Genomic DNA, 22449 nt, shown 5'->3' with positions numbered 1-22449 from the left:
AAATTTACTGCTGACAGTAGGACATTGTCCTGACATTGTCCTGACACAGGACAATGGATTCTAGCAGATCTGAAGTGTTTTTGGAAATGGTAGTACTGAAGTAAAAAAAAAATTAATTATTCATTTTGCTGCGTACAAGACTTAAAAGCAATATTTGGTAACAGAACAAATGCAGCTCAGCCTCTTCACTTGTCTATCTGAGGGATGAATTTGGCCCAAAGGATGGGACTTGGTTCACACCTCTTCTGTAAGAGCAGGTGTTCATAGGTAGGGAAGGTGGCTGAACACTGTAGCCAGTAGAGATTTAGGATAGCCCAAGCAAGTACAAAACATGAGTTAGGAAAGATCTGATCCTTTCTGCATAGAGCTGCTGAGGCCAGGAGGGTATTGCAGGCCATTGCAAACATCTTGAAATCCATGTTTAGACAGTTTCTAAACCAAAAGAGTAAGTGATGCTTGACTAAGCAGATGCACTTACCCACTTTAGGACAGGGTGAGTCACCCTCTAGATTCCTTTTGAGGCTTTGAGCAGTTCCCCATTGACTATAGGATTATAGTGGGATCTTAAAGATTTAGCATATAGGAACATACATACATTGAAGATGCCTAGATGGATGCATCTGAAGGCAGTTAAATGACTCCAGAAATGCACCTATTTTTCCTCTAAATATAGAGAAAGCTTACCACATTGGCTTAGACTGGATACCTGATACAGAGACACCAATATGGTGAGTTGAACCACACACTCTTAGCTTGCCTTATACTTCCCAGTTTAACATAACTGCCCTTTGTATCAGGCACTCTTCATGTAGAAATGAGAGAAGACAACATTGTTATGCTATTCTACATCAAAAATATAATGCAAATATTGCCTCCTAACAGGTACCAGAACAAGCTTGGTTAAAAAAATCCAGAAGCTGGTTCAACCCTCATGTCTGTGCTGGTACCAGGAGTCTGAATCTTTGATTTAGAGACAAAACTGGCAAAAAAATGTATCTAAATGCCATTAATATATTTGTTAGCTGCAAGTTGAGTTTCTAGATGTTATTCCATAATAATCATGGTTTCATTGTGTAAAAATATGTGTGTAATCAAATTTTCTTTTAATCATAATATATCTATTGCCAGACTTTTTGTTATTACGAAATACTTCCAAAAGAGTAGTCTGCTTTGTGTGATTTTCACCACTGAAAATAATCAGGTAAACCTGTAAGATCTGTTATTTGACATCTTGACTTTAGTTACTCCCCACATACTGCATTCGGTCTCTCATAGACCTGACCAACTAAGACTGTTTTTATCTAGATGTTGAAAACTTGATGGAGTGCTGAAGAAGGTCTGTTTATTCAGAAGGTTTGGCAGCTGAAATTATTTAGACCTCAATGACTCTGCAATCTGCTGTTTGCAAACGAGAAGTCTGAGTGGCAACACATATTCTCCATACCCCACGTATCTCGGTAAAATCAGTTTTTCTTCACAATCTTCAGCAATACTAATCTGATGCTTCAGCTGCGCTCTTCCCATGTCATAAATATTGTGACAGCATCCTTTAGCGTATCTCAATCTCAAATCTCACTCAATTTCATCTGTCATTTACAGGCATGCTTATAATGGTTCATTTGCTTATAATGGGTAGATTCTATGCTTTCAGTAACAGGAGTAATTAGAGAATACCAATATGGCCAGAAAGCAGAGAGGAGACAAAGAAGGAACATGAAAGACGGGAGGAAAGTAAATCATAGAAAGAGAGCTATGGAGATCACTTTACCCTTTCTTAGAAAAATGAAGTCGGGACAAAAGTGACAAAACTGAGAGGTAGAAAATTTAAAATTAGAACTGTTTTTTCTTTCAGGTTTCAATTACCAAAAGATGCTCTTAAATATGATTTTCCATGTTATTTCTCTGTGTGTCTGGTCCTCAATGCAGAGGTGGTTTCCAATCCTTTTGAAAAGTCAATTGCATCCTTAGGCACCTTTTGCAAAAGATAATAAAAAGAATGCATTAGTTTGGCTTAGATATCCACATGTTTAGTAAAATATTATGTGTAGTTCACAAAAAGAATCTGAATAATAACTAAGGAGATATTTCATCAGCAAACAGGAGAAAAAGCTGTAAGAACATCTTTACCAGTGTCTAGTGCTGACTGATGTAAGAGATGGTCTATAGTACTGGATAAGCAATACTCTGTTTTTGTTTCTTATTCCTGTTCACTGGCAGAACTGCCAGTGGTATGACAAAGAAAAGCAAGAAAAACCCACTTAGAAATGATTCTCTGGAGTCTTCAGTCAACCACTTCACTGAGGAATAAGTAATCTGAGAGTAAAAAGCATTCCTACTCCTTGCAGCATTACTGCAACTACTAATAGAGTTATATGTCCTTGCTATCTATTTTCCAGTACGGGGTTGTTGATTTTTCTGGGCAGTTGCAGCATGTTTTGAAATTTAAAAAAAAAAAAAAATGTTTTATTGACTGCTTGCTGAAAGTGTAGCAGAAGGCTAGATTTTGTGCTCACTTCTATAAGGAAGTAAGTAAACACAAAGTACTCCTCCCCTGTATTTTCTGCAACAGCAATCAAGTTCCTGGGCAATGAAACACAAAAATTTTCAAGGTTTCCTACTACTTACCCATTCTTACACCAGGAAAGAGGGTGCCATATGGGACAGATAGAGCACTGGATCCATGCTTTGACTACTCACCCTAAGAAATGAACTATCAAAACCTAGATTTATTTGCTGTGCACTATATTTATTCCCTCTGCTTTCTGTAACAAGGAGGAATTATGATTCCATGCATCAAGGGGAATGGTAGTAGCTCTGGCACCATAGATTTGGTGTGTTGCCCCTACTCCGTGCTATGCCTGAAGTCTGGTTCTAGCTCATTGGGATGGGTTTGCAATGTCTCCATCTTCTGCCCAGTTTCAGGAGCCGTACTTAAGCAATAACAATTTTAAAAAGAAACAATTTATCTAAATAAATTAAGGGCTAATTATCGTACATATGAATTCGTGAAGCTGGGTGTCATGTGCTGTCAGTAACTTTTTACCTTGATTGGACAATGACGAGTTTTGGAATTATATCAATACTCCCAAGGGTAACAAAAAAACCCAAAACCAATCCAACCAAAAAAACCCCACTGCAGATATATTCAGGAAATTGTAACTGGGAGACTTTTGAAACTGGAATAAACGAAACTAAAGGAATTTACAAAACTCTTTAGAGGGGCAAGTTGACCTGCGCTACATAAATTTTAGACATATATTTATATCATCACATATAGATATTACATTCACATACAGATTTGTAGAGCAAATTACCTGTGAGTATAAAATGCTTTCCTATTTCCAGCATGATGATGGAACAGATAATGATAGATTCCCACTCCTGAAGTGGGAAGACAAAAAAGGGTGATGAAACTGAGCACACAGTATAAATATGTTATACTTGTAATTAATAAGCAATATAAAATATGGAGTCATACTTACTGTCACATTTTGAATGAAAACAATGTTGCTTCATAGCAAAGAAAATTCCAGCTTTAGATTTACTAAAAAGCATGAACATGTCCTAAGAAATTAAGCAAGAAATTAAAAAAAGTTTAAAAAAATTCCTTGACTTGTTTTCGTCTCCTTATTCTGTATTATTGAATAAGCCACAAATAAACATTAACCCTCTGCTAACACAGTTCTGACACAATGACTGCCATGTATTGGATGCATCATTCATACATATTACACAGGCTGGGACAACTGAGCACACAGTGTAACATGACCTAGAGGAAAAAATGTCTTTAGCAGTGATGCTAGGAAAGGCTTCTGCAAGCAAACTATGACTGTCAAAATTATTTACCTCATCACAATCGATATTTCTATACTTAGAAATCTGGATCAATTTAATTTGTGGATTTTATTAGCAAACCCATACAGAGAATTGTATATTTTGAATCACAACAAAAAGTTTAACACTGAAGACAGTAAACTGATCTTTAGGATACAAAAATATCTCAGTTCATCTGTAAATCTGAATTAAGTACATGGAACTAGTATCCTATGATCCTGAACTCATTTTTAATGAGTCAAACAGCAACAGTGCAGCTTCCCATAGTTACCATATTATTATGATGATTTCTTTTGCTATCTCTGAAGATGTGTTTCAGCTATATAAGCTACAAAAGAGACACAGTTCTGCTCCAGAATGCTTGTAACATCTAACACAAAAACATGGGAGAGGCATGTTCTCCTGGAATTAACAAAGGAGGAAAACAACTTGGCTTCTATTAAATCTCTTGTTGGGATGATACATTAATTCAGTGATCAAACCACTCCTGATCTCAGCCTGTGGGACCACGTGGGTCTCCATAGGAGTCTTCTGTCCTGCCATATAGGTCTGTGGGAAAAAAGAGGGAGCTGGTGAGGGAGCTTCCATGAAAGAACTTTGCAGAGACAGGAATAAAATAACTGACCACCCCTCCCTGTCCAGAGGGAAGCTCTCATGCCTGTGTTTCTTCTCAACATTTCTGAGTTCCCACCACCCACTGCTCTCTAAGAGTGGTAAAGCTGAGCAGCTGTGACCTACCGTGGATAGCCCCCCCCCAGCAGCACCATACTGTCCTGCCCTTGGCTCCACAGCACACTCCTGGCTTATCCATGCATTCTAGGGAAGGGAAATTTCCCCTAGCAGAGATTTGCTCAAACAACCATGATGGGAATGATCCCTCCAAAGGCCTGAAAGCGACATTTACTGGTGTTATTGTAAAGTGTACACAGGGGGTATGGAAAAAGGTACCAGAAACTACTGAGACAGATTGAAGGTTTTTGCTAGAAAATACAAAAGAACCTCTCAGTTTACACAAACAGCAAGAGCAGGCAAACACTACACCTTTTTGTAATATTAACATATGATTTTTTTGACTTTTACTTAAAGAGCAAAAATATTGCTTAAACCTCTGCACTTGCCCACCACATGCAGAGAAACATTCAATCTCTGGAGTGCCATTACCACCACTATTGCTTTTCACGGGAGCATGTGCCAGGGAGGAACACAGCACACAGCAGTGGTTTTTCAGCTTTCTGTTTTTCTAAATATGTGCAGAATGAGACATTCATTTCACAAGCCTATGCTGTGCCCTAATAAATACTGTGCAGTTTGAAGTTTTAGCACTTACGCAAACAACGGTTGGTTGAAGGAGATATTCACATGGGGCTTGATTATAGTGTTTTATCACTCAGCTGAACATCTAATGTTTAGCACAGAAGTTGGAGTGCTTCTTTTCATGTTATAACAAAGGTTGCCCTCTGATAGTAATTACAGCCTTCCTGTAAGGAAAGGCATTTTAGAACTGCCTGAAAAGTTCAGGATCTAGAGATGAAGCTTGGAGAAAGAGTTTACCATCACTTTGCATGTGGCAAGTAGTTTGGTGCCTGAGCTGTTGTCCAGAAAAATGACAGAGCTGCCTTGAAAACATTTCCTCAGAGTTGGAAACATTAAAAAAATCACTACCTGAGGAATAAGAAAGTCTCTGCGATTATTAAAAAAAAAAAAAATCACAACAAAGTTAATATTTCTGTAAAAAAGTACAAAATCAATGTGACGAATTATCATATGATCTTTTTTAGTTATGTAGAAAGGCATAGTGATGAGGAGACGTAGAGCAAAGCACATGCAGTAAAATATATTCAGAACAAAGCTGCCCATACGCAGCACTCACAGCTTTGCCCTGGAGCAATGAGCTAAATTTTCTAGTGACATTTCCGAATGCATCTTATTGGGGCTCTCATGAACTGCTAATGGTATATATCTGTGCCTTTTGTACTTAAAACATAATAATCAGTTTAATCAAAATAATTTTGAGAGTTTTACGCAGTTTAGGGCACTAAATTACAAATATGCATCTCTCTCTTCTGTCTTTGAGAACTCCAGGTCAATCATGTTTCTGATCTTTTGGATTTATCTTTTCCTTTTCTGAATTTCAAAACTATTTATCAGTGGCCAGCAACTTCATTAGTATCTTATTAATTCCAACAAATGGAACTGTTAGTTTTACCTTTGTAACTTACCAGGGATTCTCTTTTATTTTAAAGTAGCAGTGGTATTAACAGTTCAAAAGCCCAAACTTTATCGTCTTCTTCACAGTTGGAGAGGACTGTCGTGTATAATTTTATTTTCTGTGCTCTGATAAGTAAAATTTTTCCTGTTTCTCTTATCTGGGTAATATTTTTTTTTATTTTGTTGTGTGTCTCCTTTCCCTATAGAGATTAAATTACTAAATATGCTTTTCCAAACCCTATGTGCTGTGTAAGCTCCTCTCTATTGTCATGGTTTTGCATTCACCTTTTTCTGGATTGCAACTTTGTTTTCAAATTAAGGTGTCAGATTTTGACATATTTCTATGTGAATAAACTGGATTTTCATTTTCTGTGGTGCATAAGCAGTGACACTACGTCATGGTAGGTATTATTTGATCACAAAATTAGAACTTCCTACCCTTTTCAAAAACATGCCTTCTCTCATGCACAGCTTCCACATCTCCTGCTAAAGCTAGGAGATGTAGTTCTGCACTAAACTGATTAGCTTTTACGGCTTGATGCTGCATTTCATGCTTAAATAAGCATTACTTTATTAATATGTGTGGTCACAGAGATAGTTTGACACCCTTCAGGAAATTTAATGGTGGTTTTCTCTTTGCTGTGAAGGCTGAAATATTCACCCTTCTGTGGTTAGGTAGCAGATGAAAGGTATTTTCAAATGTTTTGAACCAGTCAAAAATGTACCACAAGAAACATCCAAAGGGGAGGAATGAAGGGAGGAGGAACATAGGCTGTCCTGTCAGAAACAGCCTAAGATGAAGCCTGTTGGGAAGCAAGGCATATTTTTCTTGTACATCCTTGAGCCAACAAGAGTTCTTGTATGATCCCTCATCCATGCTGATGGCACATGTTCCCAGCTGCAAGACTGGGAGGGAGGGAGAGAACAGCCAATACACTGGATTTGTGACATGTGGGAGAACAGGAATAAGCAGGAAAAGCAGAACCTTCCCACCAGATTTGCAGCATCCCATTTTCAGGTATTATCAATATTATCATTTGGGAACCTCTGACTTTCAGATATGGACACATGCATAGGCATATGCATGTCTGTATGTGTAAAGCTTTGGAGATACTGAGCTGAGCTGCTGTTTGCTGGGCAGTTTGGGGCTAGTGCAGAATTCCATCCCCATCACCACCACTGTGTCTTGCAGTCTCCAGATGTTGGGTAGCAAGTTTATGGGGAAGAAAATAACAGCAGCCTAAGGAAGAAGATTGGTGATTGCAGCTTTTAACACTATACACGTGTGGTCAAGCAAAGGTTTGTTTTTGCTGCACTATGGTGGGTGTTGTTCATGTCCCTGCACAGCCACTTGCCTTTAGATAATTGCACAGATTATTTCTAGGCTTCAGAAGCTCATTGCAGTGGTACCCTCTGTGCCTTGCTTGGTGTCTGGTCCTGATGGCTGACTTTGCCAGCATCTCACTGGCTGAAATGTTGGTGTTTGCTTGTTGGAGGTGTCCCATACCTACTCAGGTGACACACAGGCTGACACAGTACAGCCACAGCCTATTGTGCACTCTCGTCTCAATCACAGGTATTGTCCGAAGTAATGCTCTGCAGTACTGTGCATTATTACAAAGATTTTATTTTATATTATTCTATGTGCTTCCAAATAATCAATAACCATTCTTGATAATTTGGAAATACATTTGTATGTGTTCATACACATATATGTTTGTATACATGTTACGACCTGCCCCAGAAAAAGGGGAGGGGAGTAACCCAGGTTCTTATCAACAATTCCCTTGAGGTGGATTAGAGTGAAATGACACTGAATAATCGGTGTCTGAAAACCTATATTGATAAGGTTTATTTTAACGATTTTGTATCAACAGGCATGCTAGCATTTTGAGTGTTGTCATATAACAATGTGGCATAGAGATAACCTTTGGGGGGGGGGGAGAAAATGCATAGGGGAGAGAAAGACAGGATAAGAGTAAGGGAGAGTAAGGGAAAGAAAAGCTGAGAGTGGACAGATGTGTATAGTCACCGCCCGCGGGGTCCAGCGATGAAACTTAGTAGTTGCAGCTTCCGTGTCTGTCAGTTGAAGTGGTGGCCTTGATCTGCTGGGGGTGAAGGAGGGAAGCCCCCACACTCCAAGAAGTTATGAGTTACTATATCCATGGTCAGTGTCACGGGCCATGCCTTGAGCCTCCAACCTCTTCTTGGGCCTGCGCAGAGTATTTTTGTGTCTGGCCTGGTTCCCGCCTTTCCAGATTAGCAGAGGGAGGGAGGTTAGCAGAGGGAGGGAGGGGCCCGATTGCTCATCAGAGGTATTAACAGTCAAAAACCTTCGAGCTCGGTTTCTTGCCTTTTCAGGGCTTCACACCTTCAGCACTGGAGGGGGAGGGAGAGGCCCGATTGCTCATCAGAGGTATAATGCAAACCAAAAGCCCCCAAAAGTCTCCTAGAATGCATAAGTCATTAACCACTTCAGTCTCTGACAATACACCAGGCCTTGATATGCTAGGGGTTTTCTTCACAGGTAGCCCTCTAATACCTACACAAATCTTTTGTCCCAAAGCTGTTGTTCCCACATGAAGAACACATGGTCTTAGGACAGTGTACTTGCATCCTTCCTGCTGGGATGCTTTTTCATTCCTGTTGCTGTGCATCAATTGCCAGTGGGTCCCCAGGCCCTCAGGTGGTGCGGGGTGTTGCTCACACTGGAGGTGGCTCCCAGCAGTGACACACACATCTGGAGCGACTCTGTCTGTCTGAGTCCACCTCTCTCTGAGGTGGACTGTGCTCATTTTATGTGGAGGTGAGCTGACACGGTGCAGTGTCTGCAGTCGTTGGTGATGTGATTTGATGACTTGAGGAAAGCTCTCTACTTGTGTATTCTCACATAAACATGGAATCTGACTAATCCATGAGCATTTGCTGGCTTAGGAAGTCCTCTTCCTGACCATCATGTGAAGGATTAGCTGGCTTAGGGACATCCTCTCAGCTATTGAATCGATCACCTCCAACATAATTCTGAGCAATCCACTGGTTTTGGTTGTTTTTTTTTTTTGATAGAATAGATATATCTGAGGCAGAAAAAGTATATCTGAAAAGAAAGAAAAGGACCCAATTATTTAACTGCTGTCCTTGTGCCTGATGAAATATCTCATGTGCAAGAGGTTATTCACCAGGGCTATATATTTAGTCCAACCTGGAATGATGATCATCCAAACAAGATCATAAATAAGCCCTCTGTTTTTATAGCAAGGTCAGATTGGTGGGGCTTTGCCATCTCTGGCAAATTCTGCAGCTGTTGAAAGGGCTTTGCTGGGAAGCCCTGCAAATCTGCCTCAGGCAGCAGGTAACAAACTCAACTCTACAGAAAAAAGGGGTATAAGAGATTCAGGATTTGTTGCAGTTTTTGTCTCACAGGTTTTGCTCAGTCTCGTGAAGTGCTTTGCAGATGTCCAGGCTCATAAATACTTTACTACCAGTCCAGAATCTGGTTTACACTCCTTAGGCACTACACAATTCAAGCCCAGAGTGATATTTTTGTTTATGGCAAGAGGTTGTTAATACAAATCCTAATTTGTTCACATATGTGTTCTGCCTGTCAACCTGGCACTCCCTGGCTCTCTGCCACTGAGGACATGGCATTAGTGCCCCCCATAAACAGAAAAACAGACAAACAAGAGAAGCTGGGAGCATCTGGCCCCATTCCTTGCCATTTCTTCTAATTGATATTATAATGGCACAGAAAACATCTCTTATAATTCTTGGAAAGGTACATATTTCTTTTAAAGCCTGGAGGCTTCAGAGCATCCTATTGCTATTAACATTTCCCACTACCTTTGCCCGAAGGTATTTCCGAAGCATGTAGCACAGCAGATACTTGGCAAATGTGACAGGGATATGTGTGAAATATTTGACAGAGACAAGGTGAGTCAGGTTTGTTTTACAGACCATGAAAGAGGAGGTTGAACTCATGCTGTGCCATCAATCTTGTCAATTCACTGATGCAGAGTCTCTCCTGGAGGCCATCCAAGCCTAAGCAGAAGCTCTCATACAGGGCAGAAAACTGGCAAGTGCCAGATGATAAACATTTTAAGCTCCCAGTGGCACTGCAATGTCTTCATCTGAGTGTACCATTTCTGGAGTTTGGGGCCAAGGAGCAGCACAGCTGCCATATCCCATCCAACGTAAGTAAAAACAAGTAAAGCATTAAAAGCCACAAACCAGACTGTTGTCATTATGATGACCTAAAAGCACCATGGTAAAAATCAGGACCTTTTCCATCTGGAAAGAGATCTTGATTTTTGTGAACGTTTTAAGTGCTGGAGACTGATTACAGATTGCAGAAGGGAAATATCTCCAAAGAATAACCATGGAGAGTAGTTCTTCAGGAAAGGAGGGGCTGACACTCACCACCAAAATTGTTTTCTTCCAACAGCAGTTGGTCAAAAAACTATGGCCATGATCATGGTATCTAATGCTTCTTTGCCTCCTGCTTGCATTTAAGGAACCTGAGAGCTCCTCTTCATTAGGCACAGCAGGGCCTGTCTGCTCCTCCTTGTAAGTGCCCTTCAGTAAATGCTCACTCTGAAAAGCACACCAGGATTTTGCTCAAGGGCTTTCTCTCCCAGTGCCTGCACTCAGGACTGGGGCAGCTATGCTGCCTCCTCTGGTCTGTTCTGCCTCTCCCACCTCAGCATGTGCGTGTCACAAAACAGCCATGACCCCATGCCACAGCCCAGGCCCAGGTCACACCATCCTGGTGACACAGATTGACTATTGTCCTTCTATCATACAGCACTCAGATTTTGTCTCCCTCCACTGACACTGCCATTTTCTCTGGCCTCCATCTCCCTCAGTAGCTGGAGGTGACGGGGAGACCCTCAGCAGGAAAATTGCTGTTGGTCTCTGCAAGAGACATCTTCCCATTGCTCCCATGCTTGGATGCTGTGAATGGCCTTTCTGGTCCCAAATCAATCCCCACAAGTTGTCATCACTGATGTTTTTCAATGGGATCAAGCTGTGGTTTTCACTACTACAGTTACCATAGTGAGGAAACCAACAGATGCTTAACACGATTAAAAACAAACCAGCAGGTAAAAATCAGAATCAAATTCCCTCTTGTCACCAAAGCCATGAGCCAGGCTGACTGCTTTAGGATGACTAATTTTGGAGTCTTAACACAGGTACCTGGCTCTAGGGTGGTGGAGGAAATAGGACCCAAGGGGTTCCCTGATGAAGGAGCTCAGAAGGAGACTCGAATAAACTACTACCAAGCTGACAGTGAAGAAGGGAGTCAGCAGATATGGAGATCAGGTCCAAGACAAATTCCTCCCTGGCCCTACAGACTCGGAGCTGCGCACTTGGCATCTCCCCATGCCCATGGTGTGAAGGCATCAGCAATAGCATCAGTGTAACAACCCCTCAGTCAGCACTCCCAAGGGAAGCTAACGAGTTCAACTGAATCTTCCCCTGAAAGTCCCTGATTTTCCACCTTTGCCTCTGGAAGGGTTAGACAGAAGGTCTCTGCATGACTGAATTATACTTTCAGAGATGATGGGACAAGGACCTTAAAAGGCAACAAATGGGCAATACTCTGCTGAGCATTTTGCTGCTGCTGTGAATTACACCTGAAGTACCCCAAGCTTTAGCAATTGCCCTTTTAATTTCTGCATACAGAATTAAAGACCCAGACACAGGCAACCCTCATTCCTCTTTTCTGGGCAATCCTACAGGACATAGGCACTACCTCTGATTGCCAGCAGAAGCAGCAGCCAAGACTGCAACCATAAGAGATGGAAAAATGATCATTGCTTTTTTGTGATATAGGGTAAACACTCTAGAAATCATTTTCATAATTAGGTCAAGGACTGAGACTGCTGCCAAGCAGGAACAAGACTCAACCACTACCTTTAGGGGGTGCATTACAGGGCCAGGAAGCTGTTCTCGGGAAACCTAGCCTGGTATTCCTCACTTGCATCAATCCAGTGCTGAGTATTTTCTCAGAGTATTAGGACACCCTAAAGGTACCAAATGTAAAGTAGTTCTAACAAAAGTAGCAGGATGTTTTGTTTTCTGTGTGCAGTGCCAGATGAAAACCTGATACAGGGATATAGTCGTATATAGTGTCATCTAGAGTTTTTCCCCAGGTCAGGTTAATATTTTCTTCTCCAAAATCAAGATTAATTTAGAGGTTCTTTGTTAATTTCTTAACAAAGACAAGTCTGTGTCTTTAAGTGGCCAAAAGTGCTTCCTACAGTCTAAGTTGAATCTGCTTCTCTTTCTTCAGTGTTTGCTGTATCTGGAGTCCATGTTATGGCTGTGGTAGACCTTTAAATACAGCACTGAGATGTGGTTCTGGGTGCAACTGGGGTAACAGTTCATTCTCTTTCTTAGGTGCTACCCAGTGGAAATTTGGCAGATGAGCCTGTTTTCCACAGAGAGCCTGATGCATCTGGTCTGCCAGGCAGAAGAGGTGGATGAACAAGGCATCTTCAAAGGTGAATAGAACCAATTATGCAGGTGACGGCATTTCTAGCAGACCAACATCAGTCCAGCACTGCTCCCCAATATCTGTCTTGCTCTTGGAGTAACAGAGGTTCATCAGTTGAGAACTCAGACATCCGCTAAGCCCAAGCCAACATGAAGAAGAAATTAGTTTGGCTGTAGTGCATGATGTAGCAAACACTCCTCAGGCTGTCTCGCCTCTCTATCCAGATTGTAAAAAATGGTATTAATTTTAGCTCTACCATTATTCCATATTTATTGAAGATGTGGGACTTGTGCAACACTTTTTCTTCTGTTTATTCCCATTTTCTCATTAAAAATTGAAGCTAGGCTGCACACTAGAATTAAGTGTGTTGCTCTGAAAGGCCAAACACTGCTTTCTCTTCTGGCAGTGACAAAATTCCCATTAGTTTTATTGGCAGAGCACTGAGCCCTAAAGCTAAAAGTAGCTCCATGAGTGACAGAACCATTGCATTCAATATGAAATGCTGCTCCTGATGCAGAGTTGAGTTTCTTTCTTTGTTGTCATTTGTGAAAAATAATAATGATCTCTGCAGATGCCATCTGTGTAGGTCTGTGCCTTCCCTCCAAACCCTTCTGCAACTCGGATTGTTTGGCCACCACCACAGAAATGCCAATAAGCCAAAATGGGCACATTTAAGCCACAGGCAGTCAGGGTTACATGGGGAAAGAGATAGGCTCAAGGTCAGTTCAAAGTTTGGGTGCCGAGGGAGAAGATATATAAAGGAGTCCTCTTTTCAACAGTCCTGGGACATGGAGGATTCTTCTTTCAAATTACAAGACAGGAAGATTTAAGGTGCATTTTCTGGTTATCTCATGCTATTTTTCTTAGGAAATCAGCTTCACCTGCAAAGCTAAATCTTGAGAAAAGAAACATGATGTTTTCTTTCCAGATAAATTGTTTGATCAGTTCAGAAAAAAACCCAAACCATCACTCTGTGACAACTCTTATGAGTCTGTCATGTACCTGTAATTTAGTGTCTCTCAGAAGGACCCAGATGATGAAATTCAGAGACTGCAGAGGAGCGTCAGCTTGAACTTCTAAAGAAAAGTTTGGGAAAAAAAACCTTTAAAATACAAATAAAGTGTAGGTAAAGTAAAGATGGAAACCTAAAGACTGAATTAAAAAAAATAGCAACAAACTATCTAAAAACAATCTTATGCTTTTTAAAATAAAATCTCTGGCTTTTGGAGCTGCAGTTATGATTTTTGATGCTTGTAAATAATTGCTATGTAAATATAATATTCATGGCATCTGCTTGTCAGTAACACCAGCTCTTTGTTAAGCACTCATATCTTCCTGTGTTCCCCGTGGCAAATATGCAGACAGTAGAATGTGTGCTAAAAGTGGCAATTCAAATGTTTCTGTTAGGTGCTGGATTTAGTTGTGGCAGGACAGCTGACTGGATAGAAAGCCCTGGACAGCAAAGCCTGATCCCTTTGAAGCTGACACCTTAGTACGGCTATTTTTCATCTCCTTTCTGCTAAACTTTTTGATGGCCATAGCTCTTGGATCAGATGAGGGTGTTCATGGTCTAACACTCTCCAGCACACACCACCACACTGTGGTAACTCCTCCACAAAGTCCTCCTGCAAAGCTTCACCCAGAGAAAACAACTCTCCCTTTCTTTCCTCACTTAGGGCATTGGTTGGGCTCCAGACTAATCTGCAGATTAAATCTAGGCAGTCAAAACTTACAGCCAGCACCTCACCCATGTTTGCAGGCTTGTTTAAGACATGAACTCTGTGCAAAGAACTTCTTGAAACCTACTGGTAAGATCTAGCCCCACAGAAGGTTTCCAAATGTCTAATTATCTCATTTAAACCTCCTTCTGAAATAACTTTATTTCTAAATTATGAAGAGGTTTAATAACAGCTTTCAGCTTCATTAACTGTTTTATATACCTGGAATTAACAAAACCCACAAAAATCTTGATTAATTGCCCAGCAGTCTTGTCTGACACAGGGTAGGGTTTATACCAGTGTTAAAACCTTTCTGAGAAAGTCGATTTTTACATGCGGTCAACGTCTACTTTGTGAAAAAACAGAAAACCAATTCTATGTTGTATTCCTCCTTTTCCGAAAAATTTCACGGAGCAGCAATTTGGCTGAAGAGTGCAGCGATGCGTTCAACTAGAACGGAACCCTTTAAAACTGTGTGAAAACTGCAGCTTGACAGTATTCCACACATAACTATCCAAGGTCAGAATTTAACATAATAGCCACACTTTGTTAACAAACAGCTCTTCTTCTGATGTGGAAATAGCATGAGATGAGTTTTAAAATAGAGCAGCACGAGCGATGGCTATGCACATGGTTTCTAAAGCTTTATGCTACTGTCCAACACCCCTGCATTTGAGATGGTCAGCACAAACTGGATTCCTTCTTAAATAGTCTGTTTTACATGCAAAATTCTGAACTTTTTATATTCAAAAGCCTTGCTCCAGTCAACATACATTTGGGGGGGGGTGAGGAATGGAAAATGAGCCAGTAATGTACTGCCACTAGCCATTTGGCCAAACTGACCAATCCATTTAAGAACATGAGTGACTTCCAAGGACACCCAGCACAGTGTTAATGTTGAAATTTTAAGACATTTTCTTTGACAAGAAAGTGAAGATAAAAGTAGCAAGACGTCAAAATGAATGAATTGTGAATTACCATTTAATATTTCAGTGAAGCGACATATGAATAAAGACAAGGGTGCCTTGCTGCTAAAAATAACCTCTTATTTTTAATGCTGATCTGCAGCTGTAATGAAAGTGTTCAGCATTTTTCAACTCTGTCAATTTTTAAATCCAGCAGGTTATGTCAACCTGAGAGAAGAAAAACTCTCTCTGACTTTTAGACAAAATGTAATTTCTTTCTAACTTACTTTTGATTTTGGAAACTAAGTATATCCTCCAAACCAAAGGCAAATCAAAGGCAAGCTATCACCTTGGTATTATGCAAATAACGGAGCAGTGAAGAGAGCCCCTGGGAGATAAGAAATACTTAGTGTTAGGACCACTTCAAAGAGCGTAGGATCATCATTCTGCTCTATTGTACAAGTGGCTTTTCACATGTAAATCTGCCATGATTAAATTAATATTTGTGAGCTTAACTCTGATCCTTTCTCCTTTACTTAATGAAGGACTAATTCCACTGAAGCTGAAGGAACTACACACATGTGACCGATCCCAGAATTAGGCTCCATACATGGTTGGGATGACTTTGATTTTTTGGGGGGCTCTGTTGAGCCTGCCTTCCCAAAGCTTTCCCTTCTTCCACAGATGCCCCTGCAACATTAAAAGGTTGGTTAAAGTGAATTTACCAGTGGGAAAACATGCATTTATATTTCGACTGGGGTAGAAAGAACATCTTCACTCAGGAGCAAAGAATATAGCAAATGTCATATTTCCAACAGGCCATTGATATTTTGGCAACGGTTTTGGCACAATTTGGTACAGTGTCCAAATATATTTGTCACTGCTAAGTAGTCTGTTCCAAAAGTTTTGGAAAAAATAAAGATCTTAGGCACAGAAAAGAGAGAGAATGCAACAATGTAAGGGAAAAGTGAAAAGAAGGGAACTGTGATATCTTGTTTGAATGACAAGTAAACTTTCTGTGTCTTCACTGCAAGAGAAAAAAGGGATTTATGACTGAGAGGCATTTCAAAGGACCTGTCACAGCACAAAAATCTAGCAGAGACAAGGTATAGGTCTCTGATACAGCTACTCAAGGGAAGCTTTATATCTTTATCTCACTAGTTACAGTGAGATTAAAATACCCACAGTGCCTTGTATCTGCAAAGACTATGTGTTAACACAGCTGTCTTGATGTCAAAGAACATCTTTGGTTTTCCATAAGAATAGCTATGAGACCAAGTACTTTTAAGCATTCTATCAGATTATCCAGCTATATTATTTTTATAGGCTGAGGATTTACCAAGCAGATACTTCAGAACATAAACTTGGCCTGCAGGGTAGAGATGAGGTGGAGGTTTTGTGGTAAGTTCATATTTGTACAGTTCTTGTCCTATCTTCTCCAGCACGCAGCAACTGTTCACACCCCTAAAAAAAGATGCCAAAATTCACTGTCTTGCCAGATAACTCTCATTTATTCTTTCTGTTCTTTTTCCTTCACACCCCACTACTTTTCCAGCACCCATTCTGTAGCTCTGTAAATAAACAACATAACAAAATGGCTTTTGTACTCAGGCTTAAAGAATTTCAGTTAATAGATGTAATTAGATGTAATATTGACTAGATTTAATTCCAGAGCACAGCAGTCTTAGAAAAACAAGTCTTGTTATCCACAGGACCAGTTCAAGATGAGTACAGTATCACAGAATCACAGAATCAAGTTGGAAGGGACGTCTGAAGGTCATCTGGTCCAACCCCTCTGCTCAAGTGGGACCACACAAGGTACAATTGCTGAGACCATGCTCAGACTGCTTTTGATTATCTCCAAGGATGGAGACTCCACAACTTCCTTGTGCAACCTGTGCCAGTGCTGGGTCACCCTCACAGTAATATAGAGGTAGCTCACTGAGAACCATTTATTGGCCCTATGGTCAAAGGACGACTTCTGCTTCCAAAATATTATTCAGACCTCCTGGAACCATGACAGCTGCAATGCAAGGTTTTTTATGACAAATGGAACTTATTCCCAGTGTCCACTGTGAATTATGGATCTGCAGGAGTCAAACTGGTCAGACACCTATATCTACAGAAATACGTGAAACTTTTATCCTGTATTGTAAGTCCACAGCCATTACTGTGCAAAACTTCTAGTTGTCCTATGGAGTTTCAAATTCCTACAGGTTTAGAAAATTGAACCGACTCCAGGACTATTTTGACTAGAAAGGCTGCTTAGGCACTTCAGACTCCTGTAGCTACCCATATGCAGGTACAAAAATGTAATTATCTCAGTCTTGATCTGAATCCCATCCCACCTCTGTCCACTTCTAAGTAAATTATTATCATTGACTACTCTGCACCCGTGTGACTTACATTTCTAGTACTGACATAAAAATGAAAAGCTACCGTTGAGAATTTTTAAAAGAAACACAGATTTAGAGTTTCAGCTCTTTTATCTTTGCTTATGATTGAATGAGAAACTTCGTAAAACTGAACTGTGATGGTATGTTTTCTAGATACAAGTCTAGAGTAGACTGGTCTGTAATTAAGGTAGTTATTAGCTTAGGAGATCCCCTGACACATATTACTAATTACTGCAGGGGAAATTGGCTGAAGTTCCCATATGCTATGCAGACCCATTCTAGCTTTTATAGAGCATTCCCTGGGCCATGCAATTCAACATTAAATGTTCCTGAACCTATTTCGTTATTGGATCTAGACTGACTCCTCTCAAAGCAACAGCAAAACCATTGTGGACAACTGTGTTATACCCTGTTATGTCACATTACAAGGCATGACACTGACCTGTTGGAGCAAGTTCAGAGGAGGATCACCAAGTTGATTAGGGGGATGGAGCACTTCCCCTGCAAGGAAAGATTGAGACAATTGGGTTTGTTCAGACTGGAAATGAAAAGGCTTTGGGGTGACTTAATTGGGATCTTCCAGTTCCTGAAGGAAGCCTATCAGAAGGATGGAGAGAGACTATTTACAAGGGTATGTAGTGATACGGCAAGGGAGAATGGCTTCAAATTGAGAGAAAGTAGGTTTAGATTAGATGTTAGAAAAAAATTCTTTGTTGTGAGGCACTGGAGCAGGTTGCCGAAAGGAATTGTGGATGCCCCATTTTTATGCTCCGGATTAAGCTATAAACTGCCCAGAGCGGTTACATTTTTATTTAAGAATTTTTAAAAGCCTTTTGGTTTGTTATAACCTCTAATTAGCATCTGGAGAAAGAGTCACACACTCTAAGAGAAATTCTTTTTAATTTAGTGAGACAAATAAGATATTTTGGCAAAAGGTTTTTACAGGAGTAAAACACAACCAAGAAAAAAGCATTTCACTGAAATATTCAGCACAAAGACCCATTCCACAGGAAACACCCACTAAAAACAATCCATATACTACCTTTAGTAAAACACAGTTCATTGGTTTTAAGTTACCCACAAGAGAAGGAAAAGAGTAAAAGAAAACAGATTAAAAGGAATAAAGAAAGAGAGAAGAAAGAGAGAAGGAGAGAGAGAAAGGAGAATAGTTATCGACAAGATTAGATGATTCGCATGGTGCCAGCTGGAGAGGGAGAGGAGAGAGGAGAGGGAGACCGCATGGAGTCTCGTGTATTTATAGAGTTCAGTTTTCTCTCCCAGGTAGGATATCCGGTCAGTGCCTTCCAGGCCAGAGTGAGTTGTGCTGTAGCAGTCACAGGCTGCAGGGGGGTGGTGTGGGTGGGCTACCAGGCAGGTCTGCCTTGACTGACAGCCCAGCTGCAGGGCCTGCAGCTCTGTTGTGTGCTCTGCGTGGGCTGCAGGCCTTGCCTTCAGCTCTGCCCTGTGCCCTCAGCGCAGGCCTGATGTGCAGGCCTTACCATGGACCCGCAGGTCCAGGTTCAGCCCTTCCCCACATGCACACACACTCAGCGAGTTGGTTCCGACCCATTTCAATAATTCAGTGAGATTCAGATCCAGGATCTCACACCCATCCCTGGAAGTGTTCAAGGCTAAGTTGGATGGGGCTCTGAGCATCCTGGTCTAGTGGAAGGTGCTCCTGCCCATGGCAGAGGGATTGGAACTAGATGATCTTACAAGGTTCTTTCCAACCCAAGCCATTCTATGATTCTATGATTCCATGATTACATGATACTGACCCTACTGTCTGCTGGGAAGTAGCATGACATGTGCCACAGCTTAGTGAAGAACTAAACCATAGGGTCCATGACCTACCCTGCATGAGGGACATGAGGAAACTCTGTAGCCACTAACATGGTGACAGCTGATGAGCAGAAATAGAAATGTGTGTATTTTTTGAGAAACGGAGGTACAGAGATCTCGGCTTTCATTGCAGAAGCACTAAGAACGGGATGCTGGCAATTATGTTCAATAAGTAGTTCGGGGAAACAAAAGCTTTGATTCCCTAGAAATTCCTAATGCTGGTCAGCACACAGTTCTGGGGCCAGCATACAGGTTGTCCATCTGACACCTGACATTATCACAGAAACAGTGTTAGACAAGGTCCCACACCCATATTACAAATGGACCCCTGCCACAAGTCCAATGGATGTGTGTGTACACAGGGAAATCTGGGGCTTGGCACAGGCTCTGGCTGGCACATAAGGGCAGAGGAGGTGTGCTCAGTGGGCTGATACTTCATCCCTCATCTCTTCCTCAGAAATTTCATCCTCTTGAACACTTGAGCAAAGTTTTGCCTTACTGTAATAAGCAGATATCTTCAGTGTTTTCTTCTTAGCCACTGCCAAGTGCTTTTAATACCATCTTTCTGTTTTAAGTGAGCTAAGGAGCATATTTAGCCCTAATCAAATAACTGCAGCTTTTCCAGGCACAGGAAAGCTAAAATTCAGTGATTTCAGGCCATCTACAGAAACATCAACAAAATCTGAATTTCTTATTATTGAAATTATTCATTTTATCTGAATGTCACTTCCACTTATGTTAGTTTTGATCTGATTGGGAAAGTGAGCAGCTATTGAGGCTATTAAGCAAACATTCCCTGAATCAAAACAATAGGCTAATTACTTCTAGACACATATAGGTTTTATTATGCATGAATTAGTTACTAATTCATCCATACTGCATTTTAATATTCAGCTAGCAAGCTCAGATTGGTTTTACAGAAACTTTTGTGTTTTCCCAAATTGAGACCTTTGCTACTTACTGAAGAGTTCTAAACAGTAAATAAATATTTAATGAGATCTTGGGGAAAACATTCTCTTTTAACTTGTTTAAAGAAAATAGTTTATTGAACAGCAGAGTAAAATCAAAGCTGAGCCATGTTCTCCTCAAACTCAGCCTGGAGCCTAGGAAAAAAAGAAAATGTTGCTTTAACACATAATGCAATTTGCTGGTGTCAGAAGTGAAAGGGCTGCCAGAGCCTCAAGCCAGTTAACTCCGATTGCTCCCCATTGCGAAGGGCATTTGATCATGGATCACTGGTGACTCACAGGATGCATGCAAAAGAAATGAGCCATGTCATGGTCTAACCCCACCCAGCAACCAAGCTCCACACAGCCACTCATTTACTCCCCCACCGGCAGGATCGAGAAGCAAATTAAGAAGGGTAAAAGCAAGAAAACTCATGGGTTGAGATAAAGCCAGTTTAATGAAGAAAGCAAAAGATGTGCACACAAGCAAAGAAAAAAACAAAAGATTAATTCACCACTTCCCAAGGGCAGGCAGGTATTCAGCCATGTCCAGGAGAGCAGGGACTCATCACACATAATGGACTTTGGAAGATGGATACCATCACTCCAAACATTCCCTCCCCTTTCTCCTCCTTCTTCCTCCCTTTTATATACTAAGCATGATGTCGTATGGCGGGGAATATCCCTTTGGTCAGTTTGGGTCATCTGTCCTGGTTGTGTCTCCTCCTAACCTCCCATACATCCTCAACTTCTCTGTCACTGTGGCAGTACAAAAAGCAGAAAAGTCCCTGGCTCTGTGCAAGCCCTGCTCAGCAATAACAAAAACATCTCTATATTATCAACCCTGTGTTCAGCACAAATCCAAAACACAGCCCCATACTAGCCATGGTGAAGACAATTAATTCTACCTCAGCCAAAACCAGCACAGCCATGTCTTTGACTAGGAGGAAGAGTAGGAGGATGGGGACAGGAGGTTAAGAGAAATCCTGTCTCTCTACATCTATGGGAGAAACCAGAGCTATGTGGCTGCAAAAATCAAAGTGAGAAGCTCAGTCTGGTGCAGTAGAGGAGTGGATGGCTAGGAGATAATTCCCATTTGCTTTTATTATAAAGATATTGTCTTCATTGTTACAGAAGAGCAGCTATAAATTTTCTTGCCATTGTCACATAGAAGCATGATAACAATGGTAAGGAGGAAATTATTAATAAACCCTGGCTTTTTGTAGGAAGTCAAACTCCTCAAGAATTCCTGCTGTAGCATCTTTGCTGGAAACAGTTAAATCCAGAAGTAGTTCAACAGCCATAGGAGGAAATGCAGGTCATGTCTTCAGGTACATCTGGTAACTCTCACCAGCAATAAAACACAGGAGACGACAGCACCCCGGGCCAGAGGAGAGCTGGGTCACACAAGTCCCTCTCAGCACTGCATGTGGAGACAGTTGAACTGCCTCTGCCATGCTGTGGGGCAGAAGCCCCCAGTGTGGGATTGGCAGTAGTGCTGATGTAGGGCATCCCATTCTCCTTTACCATGGGGACATGGGGATGGTTTTGCCCCAAAGCAGCCTTGTACATGTGACCTGCTCCATCTGCAAGACTGACCAACACATCGACTCCCATACTCCTCAGGTTCACTGTCTCTCGAAGGCTGTGCTTGCAGCAGTCATGGGACAATGGAGAACTGATTTGGACGTTTATTACAGGGGAAGAAGAATGAAATCTAATGAATCAAAATACAGAATTTAGGATACAACTTCTAACAACTTGACAAACCTGACAATGATTTTTTGTTCCTGTTATGGAGCCTTGAAGACCATTTATGTCATTATTCTTATATATATGCACAGATACTTAAGGATTTTCTGTATCAGAACTTCTCCCTTGAGGGCACAGTGCCATATGATGAGTCCTTCAGTGAAAGAGCCAGTTTATGAAGGTCCTGTGTAAATCTCTGCCATGGCATGCTGCCCATCCCTGTTTCAGAGGTTGCCTCATTGGTTACAGTGACACAGAATCTACGTGATCACACTGTAACTCACACCTTTGAAACTTTCTAGTTTTTCACAAGTGCTTTTGGGGGTAACATCACCTTGCAATAGTGGGTTGTGC

At 41.1% G+C, this 22449-nt stretch overlaps 1 long non-coding RNA gene across 2 annotated transcripts; it reads right to left on the bottom strand.

Moving 5' to 3' along the window:
- Positions 1-1823: 1823 nt before the first annotated feature.
- Positions 1824-19413, bottom strand: LOC113946040. Of its 2 annotated transcripts, none has more exons than XR_003527274.1 (5): positions 19333-19413; positions 17997-18151; positions 16498-16622; positions 3315-3381; positions 1824-1972 (listed from the first exon to the last, which is right to left on the bottom strand). It is a non-coding gene; the product is annotated as an uncharacterized LOC113946040 (long non-coding RNA). The 2 variants fall into 2 exon arrangements; XR_003527275.1 differs by lacking the exon at positions 19333-19413 and adding an exon at positions 18732-18771.
- Positions 19414-22449: the final 3036 nt, after the last annotated feature.

Source organism: Corapipo altera, unplaced genomic scaffold (assembly GCF_003945725.1).
Source record: "Corapipo altera isolate COAL_440 unplaced genomic scaffold, ASM394572v1 46, whole genome shotgun sequence".
In the NCBI taxonomy this organism is placed as follows: Eukaryota; Metazoa; Chordata; class Aves; order Passeriformes; family Pipridae; genus Corapipo; species Corapipo altera.
The sequence above is the reverse complement of the archived record's forward strand: the minus strand, read 5'-3'. Positions and strand labels throughout refer to the sequence as shown.